Below are 6,109 nucleotides of genomic sequence, written 5' to 3'. Positions count from 1 at the left end.
CTGTAGTCTGGCTGATGGGAAAAAGTAGTATTTAATTGCTCATTGGTACTGCTTCATATGCAGTGTCCTGGTGGACATGTCTTCTTAAATTGTCAGAAATTGAGTAGTTTTATTGTAAATGGTGCTTGTAAAATAATTTGTGAAAATTATGCATATTGATCATGTTATGTTTAAAAAGCCCAATGTTTATAGGCTGGGCTATAATTCCATTAGAGARCTAGGAAAGTTAAGTCTCCCATCACCTTAGATGAGGCAGTTTCTAAGAAAAGCATTCTGTTTTCTCATTTGCTTTTTGCCTTTTTTGTGTGTACTATAAAGAAGATCTTGCTGTCTGACAGTAAACCACCTAAAACCCAAGGATAAATCATGCTGGTACTAGTGTAAGTTATCCTCTGTTTGTAAGGTAACAGGAGGCAGTAGCTGGCTATCAGGCAGCTTGTTCTGTGAGTCCTTGACTCCAGTGATTAATTTCCAACTTACCAAATTCCGTGTACTGGTGTTACTGACTTCTCCGCTGTTTTACATAAATGTGAAATTCTTTAACTGTTCAGCATATAGGAAAATTTCAGGGCCTAATTTTTTGTTAGGGGTTTGGGATGGCGCAGAAGCWACTTGGGACCCTTTTGTTAAAAATACTAATTTATTGGGAAAGGAGAAAAGTGGCTTTGTCAGCAATGAGCTCTATTCTAAAACTTGTTAAGTAAAACCAGCTGCAACTTCTTTAAGTTTTTATTGCTGGTCTGTTTACTTTGAGAATAAGGTGCATTCTARTCTGTTTCTAGTGCTTTGTCATTGAATAGTATTGTTTGTATTACAGATAGCCTGCCATCTTCATTGCTTCTGTAGTTCTGCAAGACAGAACCAAGCAAGTGCCAGTAGAGAGGGAGGAGGGCTGAAAAAAAGCACTGAGTTTTGAGAGATGAGACGAAAGAAAGCRTTGAAACAGGTAGGAATGGATCATGGCTCCTGACTTCTAGATGTGCTTCAGCAAATATTCGTAGAAATCAGTAAAATTGTAAAAATGTTCTCAAGATGGAGGGGAGCAACTTCAAATTGTTCTCATTTTTGTATTTTTCAAGCTCCTCACTTAAAAATTGCAGAAACACTGTCATAAATCTTTTTGAGGAACATGCAATGTTTTCTTTGATTCCTCAGAAAGAGGGAAAGGCAAAGGAGAATTTTTTGATGAAACAGAAGTGTACATTAAATTTTGTTGTTCATGTTTGGGATTTTTGCTATCCCAAGGTTTCAAATGGCAGTACATAAGTGCAGTTCTTTACAGGCAGAGCCATCAGGAAGCATTTTTGTCCATCTTGAGACTTTGTGGATCTGTGGCACTTCTAACTAAAGAGGTGATCTTTGGAGACCGGTGTGATTTTCTAGGAGCCTAAGGCAGTCTTTAAGGGATTTTGTTTTTTTTTGTTTAACAACCATACTGAGTTTAATTGAGCACAGGAAGATTAAGGAAGAAATTTGGGGGAAATAACTACCTAGGTATACTAGTATGACATCTGTCCACCTGTAGACAAAAATTTCCAGGAAAACAAGTCATTAATGAATGGAAAAGCTTTACTCAAAGGTGGTGGCTGGTACTCACCTGCRGACTTCTGGTTCTGGCCAGCAAAGGCCAAAGAGTTTAAACAAATGGATGGATTTGGATCACTATATTTAAATTATATTAATGGATTAAATGTGCTATTAATGCAGAAAAACTGGCAACATGAACAAAACATCTGCTGTTTTGCAGCTTGTTTATAAAATGGGAGACATGCCATGGCTTGGCAACAAGTTAACCTTGTTACAGAATTAGTGTGGTATTTGATAAATACAAATAACAAGCATAAAATCTGCATGTCCAGACAATCCCTCAACTTCCTTATTTAGRTTTTTTTTAAGGGAACCAAGTTCCTTTCCAGTTGTCCTCCAGCTCCCTTTCTGGGTTTACATAGAGTTCCTAACTTTAGCAATGAATTGCAGAAGCAGCTCTRTGGACAGAAGCTTCACTGACAGTTGGTTCTTCTGAACAGGCTCATCCAGTATGCAGAAAGAGGTGGAGGGAACCTAAAACTAAAACAAGGTATGTGATYTTTTATTTKAATATATTCTTGAAAATGAATTACACTTAGGCATTTGGAGAGGGCAGTGAATTAGGAGAAAGTAAGCCATACTGCCTTGGGCTCTTCCTAGCTTAGAATATTAGATTTTGCCATCTAATGTGGATTTTGATTGTATCTGATTTTTTTTGTTTGCCCTTTTTAATGGAAAAAGGAATGCAACAGTTGCATATACCTGCATTTCCTTAGAGTCTAAACTTCTCCATCAAAGGATGCCCATGCTCCCTTATAGCTTGAGCAGAGTGAGATAAAAAACTAGCCAAGGCTAGCAATTATCCTTAAGATATGCTAATCTTAAAAGTTTGGCAGAATTGTGTGTGTTTTGTTCGAGCTTTTTTTTCTGAGAGCAGCTGAAGACAAGGATATAAAGTTTCCTGAATTTTATGTTAGATTTTGGTTGCATTTTATTGCTTATACTTCTGTGCCTTCTGGTCTAATTTCACTCCTACTATTCTGATTCAGTTGTACCCATTTTGCTTGTATCTTATTTTCCCATGGATTTCTCTAATCTGCATCTCTCTCCTCATTTTCTGCCCTGAAAGCCACACGCTTCCCCCTGTGTCAGGCTTGCTTTCACCCTGCATGTCTTGACAATGCAGCAGTTGTGACAGTGAGAGCACTGAAAAGAAATCCTCCCGATTTCTTTGTTGCCCTTGCGACTCCAACAGTTCCTGCATGTGTGGATAATCACTCACTGCTGGAAAGTCTCACTCTGATTCTGCTGCTCAGGCTGTGGAGCAGGCCAGGACCCGGGCCAGGGAGGTGGAGGTTGTCTGGAAGAACATAGCTGCCAAATTTCAATAGTTTTGGAGAATACTAGGGAGCACAGTGTGCATGTAAAGCTACTCTGGCAAGGTTGACACTGGTCTTGCCCAGCCTGAGCTACAAGGGCTCTTCCTCTGCCAAGCAGAGATGGAGCCTGTTCAGTGGCGTTGTRCATTCAGTTTCTTGATCTTGTGGTAGAGCTGTTATAGGCATCAGATGGATTTGGTCACAGTGTTCTGCCTAGGCAAGGAAATGGGATGCCAGGTTACTGAAGTGTTACATTTTCTGTGATGGTCTTCTCTGTGCACCTGCAGACAGAACATTGGAAAGCTTATTTTTAAGCAGAGTAGAACTTGTAGTCTGAGCTGCTGCTTGAGGCAGAGTTAGTGAGTTCAGATTCATRAATAAAAGTTTTCAAGTAACCCTGAAAGTACTTTGTTAGTTGTACAGACATAGGGTCAAGTTTAATTCACCTTTTTTCAGAGATGCTGAGACGCCTTAAGGASTGGCAGTTGTTTTCACAAGAGCAGAATTTTGATGCCCAGAATAAGGTTTTGAAGTTTTTGGACAGAACTTCAAAGAGTTACACAGCCAAGTATGAATGTCACATTTTTTTAGCAAAATTGCATGTAAGAGTCCTCAGTTTTTAGCCAGACTCCCAACATTTTCTTCTTATCAATGWAATAATTCTGCTCTCTGAAAAATTCTGATTGTGAAGTAGCTTCCTAAATGTTAAGAAAACTTGAAGCTTGGTWTCGTTGTGATGAACAGAATGATCGTAACAAGAAATGCTAGGGACCCTTAAGAATGTTTGTTGTCACTGTGGCATACATTCTGTTTGCTAGCTCTACAAACTAAAGCAAAGTGTTTTCCTGACCAATTTTACAGCCATATGATGCCCAGAGATTACATGGTTACAGAGATTACAATTTTTCTCTGTTACTTTTTACAAATTTGTCTCTTAACACCTTAATTTTCTTAAACCTTTTGGTGCAATGAGAGTTGTGAAATCAAGTTTCAGCCAGTGTTGCATCACACTGATTATTCTACACATTTTTCTCCAAGTTAAGCAACATATTTTTCCTCAGTTTAAGCTGCTGTAATGAATAAGTAGACTGGGGTGGGATGGGAAACAGCTTTCAAATTTTGGTTCTTCACTAAATGTGGGAAGTGTTGATGTGCAAGTAAAGTGATTGCCTATTACTTAATGGRCATCTGTGAACCAACTGCAAAATCTTGCTCTTTGTCAGCTTAATAAAAATGGAAGAGGTAAATGTCAGAGTCTCTGTGATCCATAGTATAACTGTGTACATCAGTGTGATGCCATATGTGAGTCTTGAGTCTCACTAGCAGTAACAGAAAGATTTTTGCTCCCCCTGCCTCTGGTGGTTCCTCTGASCTGTGTGGTTTGAAGTGCAGCCCTCCCTGCACTCCCCTCCCAGCTGGATCCCTGGAAACCACGGTAGGGCTTGTAAARGCTGCCCAGAAACCTGCTTAAGGCATCCAGCACACCACTGGGTARGGAGTGCTGCTTACCTCCTAACATGAGCCCCAGACCAAATGTTCTGGAAGTTATGAGTAARCTGTTCTGTTTGCAGGCTAAACAGCAGCAAATGTTTTATGAATTCTGACTAAATGAGAAGGGAGCAAATTAATGGAGCTGATCTATTTATCCCAAGATTGTGTCAGATGGATCTCAAAGCAATTAGTGTGACTTACTTAGTGTGACAGTCAGTTGYTAGGGGTCATAATTAGGGTTTCAGTTTTTTGGGAAGCTTGCTTTCCTGATGGAAAGGGATTTTGTTTGCTTGCTTGCTTGTTTTAAAAATCATCTCCAGAGTCTACACACATTTGTTTCTTCACATGAAATTTGTTTCTTTCGGAGGTAGGAGACATTTTGGTCAGCTTGATAGACAAACGTTTCTTTGTTTTATTAGCAATCATCTTCTGCAGTGAACTGGCTAATAAAATTATTCAATGAGCTGTACAAGACTTTCCCCTTGTGCCCCATTTCCTTGGAGGGCTTGTGTTTCTTGCTGAAGAATGCCATCTTTCAGTGGTCCTGCTGCTCTGAACCAGTGGTTTCTGTTAAAACCATCCATGCTCCAAGCCTGGGAATAGGCTTGACCTTCCCTGTTGGTTCCTGGCTGTTGATTGAGACCAGATGTGACAGCTGTTCACCACCRTAGGGTGACAGGGTCTGAGGTGACTTATTTCTAGACTTTTCTTAGGTAACTTTAGAAACAGTGACCTTCAATCCTTGCCTGTCATCCAAAACAGTAGACAGCAGTTCTGTTCTACTGTGTTCAAATACAGGGATTTTGCTTTGAAAGCCATACATTTTTGTCTCTGTTAAACTCTTAAGTCTCCAAGGATCTGCAGGTCTTGAGCCTAGCTGATAAAAGGAATGCAACTGGCCATTTATTATTTTAGCTAATAAAAGAGGATATTGTATATTAACTTTTTCACATTCCAAGGCACTAACAACAGAATGAAGGTTAAAGGCGTCTGATATTCACAATTAAAGAATGGAGCCTTTGTTTTTAGCACAGTATGCAGCTGAGACAGAAGGAATATGGCAGGAAATGAAAACCAGGTGGCTTGGGTTTCAGTTTTTAAAACCAAAGGAATTGCCTTCAGAAAAGGCTGTTTCCTCACTCAATAAAAATAAGTTAAATATATACAAAATTATTTAATTATTCTCTACGTTAGTTTGCATATGTTTCTGTACATGTATCTTTTATTTCCACAGAATTAGCACAATGTTGTGTAGGTTAGTCTTAAAAATCCTGCTGAGATAGAGCTAGAACTATCTGTAATATTAAGTTCTAAGTTCATTTTGACAAGATTGGAAGGTACATAATATTCAGTGAGTGTAGGCAATTTTTTGCTCACTTCAATCTGTATACAAATGTTAATATTGCTGTAATACCATTACCAGTTGCATGATAMCACCAATCTTCATAGACTCATAGAGTGGCTTGGGTTGGAAGGGACCTTAAGATCATCTGGTCCCCCTGCTTGGGAAGGGACATTTTCCACTCAATCAGAGCTCCATCCAGCCTTGAGCACTTCCAGGGGTTGGGGCATCCACAGCTTCTCTGGGAAGCATGTTCCAGCCTCACCACCTTCATAGGTGCCCTCTTTCAGTTAAAAGCCATTCCCCCTTGTCCTGTCACTCCATGCCCTTGTACAAAGTCCTTCTGCAGCTTAAAAGTTCCTCTTCAGAT

Source organism: Malurus melanocephalus, unplaced genomic scaffold, assembly GCF_030028575.1.
Source record: "Malurus melanocephalus ecotype Western Australia unplaced genomic scaffold, MMel_1.1 scaffold_339, whole genome shotgun sequence".
Taxonomy (NCBI): Eukaryota; Metazoa; Chordata; class Aves; order Passeriformes; family Maluridae; genus Malurus; species Malurus melanocephalus.
This window is presented reverse-complemented; position numbering follows the sequence as displayed.